Source organism: Bison bison, unplaced genomic scaffold (assembly GCF_000754665.1).
Source record: "Bison bison bison isolate TAMUID 2011002044 unplaced genomic scaffold, Bison_UMD1.0 scf7180017864533, whole genome shotgun sequence".
Lineage (NCBI taxonomy): Eukaryota > Metazoa > Chordata > Mammalia > Artiodactyla > Bovidae > Bison > Bison bison.
Genome location: NW_011495082.1, coordinates 6,982,283 through 6,993,132, shown reverse-complemented (window position 1 = coordinate 6,993,132; position 10,850 = coordinate 6,982,283).

Sequence of the window (10,850 nt, the reverse complement as noted above, 5' to 3'; positions counted from 1 at the left end):
AAAATAGGTTCAAAATTGTGAGTCTCCAGAATTTTTGTTAGGTTTCAGTCATTGTTCATATTAAGTATTCACTCTTTGTACCTGCAATGGAAATCTATTTAAAATGTCAATTGTTTTCTTAGTCACTGTAACCTTATCTTATAAAAATGGTTTAAAGAGTATGTATACTTTGTAAAGCCATTTTTATGGGGAATGAATAGACAAATTGTATTAGATCTTTACACTTTAAGTCATTATGTAAAAAACATTGGGTAATTTGCGTGTCATATAGTTCTTGGTTTCAAAAATCGATTGCTTTAAAAAATCTGAATTATAGATAAACTGTTTGTGGAAAAGAAGCAACCCACTTAAAACATCTGATCCCCAATTTAAAGATCTTTTAGATACTGGGTAAGTAGCCATATTGCATCAAGTATGAAATTGATATTTATAGAAAACCAATTTCACAAATAGTTTTAAGAGCTATGTTTTTGTAAAATAATGTGCAGTGTGAGGACTGCAAAGATAGAATAAATTTATTTGCTCTGTATCTGACTTATATAGTTAATCCATGCAGTAAGTTACAGTTCTAAATTTCAAATCTACTGCTTCAATGCATTTAGATAATCCTACAGAAATAGACAGAAATAGTATTTTATGATTGGATTTTATTTTGCCCAAAGAATTGCAAATTTTTGAAAGATAATTATAAATAATGAAAGATGCATATTATTTTATCTATTCATATAAAATATTCCATTTCTATAAGTAATAACAATGTGTATCTAGATATTTCCAGTTCCACATAATCTTGTTTCATGCTTCACTCAAAACAAAATATTCTGGTTACTAAATTTAGCTATAATTCTATACGGAAACTATTGCTGAAGTAGTAAATAGTATTATATTTATGCTTTATAAGAATTGAACAAAGACTTATGAAGCATCCTTTTAGAATTCACTATTTTTTTCCTTTTAGTTTGTGAGATCAAATTATTTTAAGTGGCCAACAATTACAACCTGAATACTTTGTCAATTACATATCTCCTAATGTGGATGTCCAAATGTTTCATTTCTAAATATTTAAGATGAAAGTTTTAATGCTACTTTTCTGCGGTTTAAGTTTTTTTGACTTTTAATCTATGAGCTGTTGTATTTGATTTCACGTCTTTAACACTTTTGAGTTCTGAGTTACACATGCACATCTCTGGCAAAACATAAGCTTAAATTCCATTGTTCTTATCAGAACGGAAATTTTATTTTGTGGAGTGTGAACAGCTGTGCTAAACACTCATTGTTAGAATTACATTGAGAACAAAAGTTTGAAGGTTTTTGCTACCTAATTAAAAAAAAAAAGTCAAATGCTACCCTCAAAATGTGATGAGGCTAAGTAATTAGCCTCCAATTAAAATAAATAAATTTATATTAAAAAATTTAAAAAGTGACAAGGCAACAAAAGTAAGAAAAAAGAAAGAGTAGAGAGTAGATGTTATTGGAGAACAATCCATCACAAAGAATTGGAATATCCCACTGTGTGGGCTGTCTCTTAGCATAGTTTTGTTAATATATATCTCTACATACAGCGTAATGTACTTAAGTGTTTGTTTATTTTTAATCATTTTTTCCCCAAGCTAGTTAGGTTACTGGTACTCCCATAGCTAAAAATTTGAAGGAGTAGAAGAAGGATTCTGTTGTGACTTTCACATAAAGAGACAAACTTCAGGCAGCATCAAGGGAACACTCAAGTGTTTCTGGCAGGAATTGACCTTGAATGAAATGTTCATGGTCTGAGCCCTCTTATTTTGAAATTAGCACAAAGAGCTCCTTAACCTGGGAGAGAGCAAAGTTATGGTGAAGGGAGAGCTTTAGAGATGTCTCTTCTCTTCGATGTCTCTCTAGACGATGAAGTCTATTATTTGTTTTCACCAAAATATTAGGCAAAAATGGTTATAAGAGGGAAACTTTGTTTTCTCTTGTTTCTCCAAGGTTAAGCATGGAGCATCCAAGACCTAAATCTGGGCAGAAGGTGTCAACTTTCCCCTTGATCCTGTTTTCCTTTCAGACCTCAGGTACTTTGGGGAAAGAATAGCCAGTAGCCTTTATACCTATGACTCAGAGTGTTTGTTAGAATTAAAGCCAAAAATATTTATTATGATCTATTTAATCCGATTAAAAATATTGGTTTCAGGTCTTACATTTAAATCTTTAATCCATTTTGAATTTATTTTTGTATGTGATGTGAGGTAATGTTCTAATCTCATTGTTTTACATTAAGCTGCCTTGTTCTCCTAGCACTACTATTGAGATTCTCTTTTTTTCATTGTATATCCTTACCTCCTATGACGTGGATTAATTGACCATAGGTTTTATTTCTGGGATCTCTGTTCTGTTTTTGAGATCTGAAACCATAAAACTCCTCAAAGAGAACATAGGCAGAATATACTTTGACAAAATCATAGCAATTTTTTTTTAGATCTGTCCGCTAAGGGAAAAAAAAACACACAAAAATAAACAAATATGATCTAATTAAACTTAAAAGCTTTTGTACAACTAAAGGAAACCATTGACAAAACAAAAACACAACCTATTGAACGGGAGAAAACATTTACAAATGATACAATAAAGGGTTAAAATGTATCAACAGTTCATATAAATCAATTTTAAAAGCCCAATTTAAAAAATGAGCAGAAGACTTGAATAGGCGTTTTTTTCAAATAAGACATATAGTGGGCAACAGACACATGAAATGATGCTCAACATAGCTAATTATTAAATTCAGATCAAAACCACAATGATGCATCACTTCACACCACTCAGAATGGCTGTCATTAAAAAATGTACATATAATAAATGTTGGAGAGGATGTGGAGAAAAAGGGAACCCTCCTATATTGTTGCTGGGAATGTAAATTAGTATAGCGACTATGGAAAATAGTATGGAGGTTCCTCAAAAAATTAAAACAAGAACTGCTATATGATCCAGACATTCTAATCCTGTGTAAATGTTGAAAAAAAAAATGAAAACGTTAATTCAAAATGATACTTGCACCCCCGTGCTCATAGCAGCACTATTTACACAGTCGAGATACGGAAACAACTCAAATGCCCATCAACAGACAAATGGATAGAGAAGATATGGTGTATATGGCCTTCCCTGGTGATTCAGATGGTATCTGAATCTGGTATGGAATGGAATGGTATGATGGTATGGAATCTGCCTGCAATGCAGGAGACTTGGATTTGATCTCTGGGTCAGAAGGATCCCCAGGAGAAGGGAATGGCTACCCACTCCAGTATTCTTACCTGGAGAATTCCATGGACAGAGGAACCTGGTGGGCTAAGTCCAAGGGGTCACAAGAGTCAGACATGACTTACCAACTAAACCACCACCATACACACACACACATACACACACACATGCACACACACACAATAGAATACTACTCATCCTCTTCCTTCTTGTGTATTGCCACCATTCTTGCAAATGGATTTTTAAATAAAATTAAATATGCATTTCTGAAGCATAATGCTTTAATCATTGGGGATATATAGGATGGTTTCTTAAAATGTTCATGCTTGTGATTTACAAAAGGAACTAGAGTATTAGTAAATAACATTTTCAACTACACATTTCATGATTCATGGATATTCATCCCAATATTAATCTATTTTATTAGACCTGATGAATCTGTGTACTTGGTTTCTTTAGTTCAACAGGTTTTTTTTTTTTTAATCTGCTGGTAGCTCAGATGGTAAAGCGTTTGCCTACAATGCCGGGGACCAGGTGTTCAATCCCTGGGTCAGGAAGATCCCCTGGAGAAGGAAATGGCAACCCACTCCAGTATTCTTGCCTGGAAAATCCCATGGACTGAGGAGCCTGGTAGGCTACAGTCCATGGGGTCGCAAAGAGTCGGACACGACTTCACTTTCATTTTTATTTGCTAGTCATACATAAATTGTTTAGCTATACTTTATGAAATGAAAAAAGCAATCTCCTTTAGACTTAATTCTCTGTATTGTATCACCAAAATTTACACGTTCTTTCCAGTATTTATGCGACATTTTGGGATGATTCTAAAATCAAGAATGTATAAGGAAGTTTGTCTATTGTGTCTTTCTGCTTCATCTAGTATTTTATAAGAAGTCTATTAGACAGTCGAAGAGCAAGTAAAATATTTTTGGCATCTATACTCAGATAAAGTCTGGATGAAAACCACATATTTTATAATGGCAGAGGAACTAAAAAGGCTCTTGATGAAAGTGAAAGAGGAGAGTGAAAAAGTTGGCTTAAAACTCAACATACAGAAAACTAAGATCATGGCATCTGGTCCCATCACTTCATGCGAATTAGATGGGGAAACTGGAAACAGTGTCAGACTTTATTTTTGGGGGCTCCAAAATCACTGCAGATGGTGATTGTAGCCATGAAATTAAAAGACGCTTACTCCTTGGAAGGAAAGTTATGACCAGCCTAGATAGCGTATTAAAAAGCAGAGACATTACTTTGCCAACAAAGGTCCGTCTAGTCAAGGCTATGGTTTTTCCAGTGGTCATGTATGGATGTGAGAGTTGGACTGCGAAGAAAGCTGAGCACCGAATTGATGCTTTTGAACTGTGATGTTGGAGAAGACTTTTGAGAGTCCGTTGGACTGCAAGGAGATCCAACCAGTCCATTCTAAAGGAGATCAGTCCTGGATGTTCTTTGGAAGGACTGATGTTCAAGCTGAAACTCCAATACTTTGGCCACCTCATGCGAAGAGTTGACTCATTGGAAAAGACTCTGATGCTGGGAGGGATTGGGGGCAGGAGGAGAAGGGGACGACAGAGGATGAGATGGCTGGTTGGCATCACCGACTTGATGAACATGAGTTTGGGTGAACTCCAGGAGTTAGTGATGGACAGGGAGGCCTGGCGTGCTGCAATTCATGGGGTCACAAAGAGTCGGACACGACTGAGAGGCTGAACTGAACTGAACTACATTGAATCAGCATATTATGGACAATTACAAAATGATATTTACTATTGCATTTGACCCTTGAACAACACAGGGGTTAGGGACACCCACTCTCTGAGTGAAAATCTTTATAACAACTTTATACTTGGCCCTGCTTATCCATGGTTCTATATCTGCAGAGCCAACCAACTTCAGATAGTGAAGTGCTATAGTAGGTACTTAGTAAAAAAAAAAAGTGCATGTAAGTGGACTCAGAGAGGACGAGTGAACTCCGGGAGTTGGTGATGGACAGGGAGGCCTGGCGTGTTGCGATTCATGGGGTTGCAAAGAGTCGGACACGACTGAGTGACTGAACTGACTGAACTGAACTGAAGTGGACTCATGGAGTTCTAAACTCCTTTAATTCAAGGGTCAACTGCATTGTTGTTATTACTCCTCTATTTTCCATTACTTTAGAGGAATCTGATTTAAATGGTATAAATCATTCACATGAAGTCTCAAGATGCCTTATATAGACTAGATGGCAGAACAGGATGAAGTTGGATCAAATTTCTAAAAACCATTTATTTCACTTTATGACAATGGAACTAATCATCTCAAATTTATAGCTCTTGATTTGTGTAACAAGATACCTAATCATTCCTACTGAATTGTGGAGAAAGAGTAACAAATGGGATTTGGTAAATTTTGCAGAAATATGTGCAAGGAGGAAGAAAAAGGTTATTTTTAAATCATAAAACTTTTCATTGAGAAAGAGTCAAAGACACACAAAAGTCAGCACTATCTCCCCCTTACAAGATAGTGCCTGGAGGAAGAGCATATCCTTGAAATGGAAGAGTTGATTACATCTTAAGTAGTATTAGACCGTGCTAGTAGAGAAGGCAAAGGTACCCCACTCCAGTACTTTTACCTGGAAAATCCCATGGACGGAGGAGCCTGGTAGGCTGCAGTCCATGGGGTCACTAGAGTCGGACACAACTGAGCAACTTCACTTTCACTTTTCACTTTCATGCATTGGAGAAGGAAATGGCAACCCACTCCAGTGCTCTTGCCTGGAGAATCCCAGGGATGGGGAAGCTTGGTGGGCTGCGGTCTATGGGGTCGCACAGAGTTGGACATGACTGAAGCGACTTAGCAGCAGCAGCAGCAGTAGCCTAAAAGGTGTTTGCCCAAGGACATTTTGGCCTTTTTTTTTTGCCATGATTTTCACAGGTTTCTGATGTACTCTTGAAAACTCAAAGTTTTGTTCAGTATTTGATATTTGTTGTTGACTGTGTAAAAGATAAAGCAAACCATTAAACTAATTTCCTTATAGCTTTACAATATTCTGTATTAAAGTGTGGTAATTCTACACACTATAGTACTGTATTGTTGCCTTAATAGTAATATACTATTGCCTTAATTTCATTAAATGAATTTCCACTTTAAAATTTCATCTTTAGCCTTCTTCACTTTTCAGCCCACTCTTACACACTACTTTTCTTTCTGTAACAGCACCTGCCATGCCCCTTTCAGAGATTTTAAAAGATAAAAGTGATTAAGAGTAATTTGGAGCAGGTATAGAAATGACCTAGTGAAGTTAAGAATCAAACTCTAGTATTAGCTGACTTTTGCAGCCCTGGCAATGTGCAGGAAATCATTGTGTACCATAGACTTTTCTTTTATTAGTCAAATACCTTGAGATTATTACTTATCTGCCCATCGCTTTGACCTTCTCTAATTATTTGTTCCCCTCTTCAGTGTATAGGATAAAATCTTATTTTTACTAAAATTATACTATGTATGTTATTCGTTGTGCTTAGTTATGAGAGGGCTAAGTGAGAAGGTAAAAAGCAATACCAGTAGAGTAATAGTTTTATTAATAAACAAGACTCATAAACAATAACCTCTTTTTTGTTTGGAGAAAATTAGAAATTAAAAGACCAGCTCTCCACTCCAGCAACTGATGTGGAAAAGCTACGATCAGACTTGCCTTTAGAGTCTTTTCCAAACACCATAGAAGGAACTACTACCAAATAACTTAAGCAACGATCAAACGTATTTCTGTCCCTTTGCTTAACAATGCTCAGAATATCACCATAGGACAGGAAAAAGCTGTGTGGGTTAAGTCCTGATCCTAGTCCCTCTGTGATGTTGAAGAGTCATGTACCTGATGGGTATCAATTTAGTCATTCTACAAGAAGCACTTTGCATTAAGAGCCCAATCAACACAATCCTTGAAAAATAATCAAATTTCTCCTTATTTAATTGGGAATATAATTTTTAAAAACACAGGAGAAAATAAAGGTCATCAATAGGTGAGTTAAAGCTTCAAGTGAAGAACTCTGCACTGGAGACAAATTATCAGACCTCATGACTTCCTTAGAACCTGCTTTTTTATCTCAACTAATGTGTGCTCAGAGGTTTTTGTCAGATGGGTAAAATTACAAAGAGCAACATTTATGTGACATAATAATTTTTTTCAGTTTCTTTTTTTTTTTTTTTGCATTTTGATTTCTTATATAATTGCTCAACTCATAGGAAATCTGTAAATTAAGATATTACTATATAGCATCAAAGGCCATCACCATAGAAACAAAATATATATAGAGAAAAACTAATAATATTTAATTATGTATTTTAGTGTAGAAAGGCAATTTGTGCTTTCTATTAAAATATGTATAAACTTAGTAGTTAAATTTGATGATAAATGCTTCCTTAGCTGCCTCAGATGCCCCTTATTATAAAAATTATATGACCATCAATGGAGATGTCAAGTTGCTGAAAAATGCAAGTAGTCTAAATGTGTTTTTTATCACACTGAAAATTTGTCTAAGGGGTCATTTGAATGACATGAAGCTATTTGGAAGGATCATATATGTTTGTATTTAACAGTAAATAAAATATTGAAATGAAATTCAGTGAGTTCAGCGTTTAACTGCATTTGAAATTAATGTTCTTACTCATGTAATTAAGTTAAAAAGATAGAAGATAAATGTATAGGGAGGAGCTGGAAAGGGAAAGACAAATGTAAATTTGTTTCAGAATATTTTATTTTCACAGTGGTTATGGAATATTCCAAAGAGAATTATATCAATATGTTTATTCTATTACTTAGGAACTACAATTAATTCCACTAAAAAGTAATTTCCCTTTGTACCGTATTTTCCAATACATTGCTTTTTAATCTCAAAAATACATCTCATTTGTAAACTGAAACTGTGACAGAGCTTGCTTTTCTTTCATTGTGGCGGTTCAGAAACTTGAAATTACCCTGATGCGTCTGGCAACTAAGAGACAAAGAAGAAAATACAATCAAAGTTTCTTTTTTCCTGAGGTTTACTTTCCTGATGTATATTCTCTTTCTTCCAGTTCTTAGCTCGCTTCTAGCTGTAGAGGGGTGGCCATTTCCAACGAGTGGTCATTTGTGAAAGTACGTTGTTTTGTAAAAAGACAGTATTTGTTAGAACAGAGTCAGTAGGTAGGGTGAGATAACTTCATTTATTGGCATATTTATAGTTTTCAATGGAAAAGTATGGGCAGTTGTTCAATCTGCACTAGGAAATGAAGCATAATTAGAGGTCAAACAACATTTTCATTGATGTGAATATGAAGGAATCCAGAAAAGCCTCAGGTTATTTCTTTTTATGTTTTATTGCTATTTTACACTGTTAATATGTGTCTTTAGGTTTCTGACAGAAAGAGGACCCTTGCAGGGATCAGAAGGTAGTATTCCACAGGGGAAATGTATTTTATACTCAGCAGTAGCAATTTACTTTGAGTTCTATGGAGAAAAAAGTTTACATATTGATTCAACTGACCAGCTAGCTTGTTGTTGTTTTTTTTTTGTATGAGACTAAAAACCTAACCAAGGAATTCAGCTTTTGACTGTAGTGGGTAAAGGGCTGTTACTAGGAACAAGTTAATTTTTTAAAGTGAATTCATTTAGGAAAAAAATAACCCTCATAGAAGCTCTTTATTCTACATGAGAATTAGTCATTGTGTTTTCTCTCATGATGTACTGTGGCAATAAGAACTCACATACCGATTGCACTCAGCTTTGCTAATGTTCTATCACTCTGGGACCTGCAGATGTAACCTATAGAGATAGTGTGACTTTTACTGCCAAAATCAAGTTTTCCCTAAAAGCACACATCATGTTTCCATCTTCTACACTTGGGTATTTCCTTTCTAGAAATGTACCCCTAATGAATATTAGAGATTTGAATAGCATGGCAGTTAAAAATATGTTGTTTCTTTTCAGATCTTTTCTACAGGGACAAAGAGAGTGCGTCAATTTTCCTTTTTTTATTCTTAAAATTAATATTAGCTGAATCCTTGTGATCAGCATGCAGTCAAATAAACAAATCAATCAACAAGGAAATTAACTGTAAGACAAATGTGATGTAAACCATCACTATGCAAGGCTAAAGCAGAAATCATTTTATGCAGACTTCAAGCACTTGATTTCTGAAGGATGGCTTTAATGGTGGCCTTAACTAAAATATATATTTTAACAAGGCATATTTATAGCACATAATAAATGTTTAAATTAGATTAATTAGTATGTATCATGGAGGCTTTCTTACTGTTTAGAATTATTTGCCTTGCTAACATAGTAAATCTAGATGAGCTGAGCATTCAAATCATTCTAATAACAACACTTGGCATTTGTACAGTGTGTTATATTTTCTAAGTACTTTATAATTACAGTATTAATTAGTTAAGTGACAGAGTGATCTTGTGAAAAAGTCTGCACCGTTATCCCTTTTCACAAATGAGGAAGCTTAAAATGCAAAGGACAGTAATTCACATTGCAAGCAAAATCAGGTTACAACTAAAAAACATTTTAAATGACTTGTGCATATCTAATGCTGCATGATTTCTTGTTCTTTGGATGAAGAGGTAAAAGTTTCATCCCATATGCAGATTTTCAGAAAGCCCGCAGACTAAGGAAAGAATAGAAAAGAGAGTTCTTTAGTTCCCATTGCATTCTGTCTCCTATACAAAACTTTCATTATATCCTTGAGGCTGAGCTGTTGCACCTAGAACCGTGAACTTGGTGAACTTGGTAGCCTCCTGGAGGATCCTTAGTTGCCTACAGAGGAAGCATTGTTCTTTACCGAAGCATCAGTAGTGCTCCATGTAGGGCAAAGGGGAACAATAATTTCAAAGGCTAATGAGGCTGGGAAATTCACTTGTCTCTTTGGTTTATAATCTCAATGCAAATTAAGTAGGATTTCCAAAATATTATAGAATAATATTAGATTATCTTAAGCAACTTCAACAAGCATTAATTAATTGCTTATTTATGTTCTGGCTTCTAAAGGAATACCCTAAATTAGTAGAACAAAGTTTCTGTACTAAGTGACTTATAGTTTAGCAGAAGGATATAAACATGTCAACAAATTAAAGCAATATGGTGCTCGCTTCGGCAGCACATATACTAAAATTGGAACGATACAGAGAAGATTAGCATGGCCCCTGCGCAAGGATGACACGCAAATTCGTGAAGCGTTCCATATTTAAAAAAAAAAAAAAAAGAAAAAGAAAAAAAAAAAATTAAAGCAATATGAAACAAATAGTTGTTAGCCACTTGCCAACAATTAGGCATAATTTTAAGGCCACAACAGTGAACAAAACAGGTAAAAACCCCAGCCTTTATCTAGCAGATATTCCAGTGAGTTAATAAAAAAACTATTAAAGGTAGTGTGGTATCAGAGGGATAGAGTGTGCATAGATGAGACACGCAAGAAAAAGGTAGCCAGTACTTACATATCTGCAGGACATTGATGAAGTGCCATTTGATTTAATATTGTTAAATGAGTAAATGTTATTTTGAGAGTTAGAGAAGACGATAGGACAACTGATGGGATTGGAGGATGGAGGCTGACCGAAGAGAGAAAGGGTTAGGTGTGGAGAAAATATACTAAAGAGAG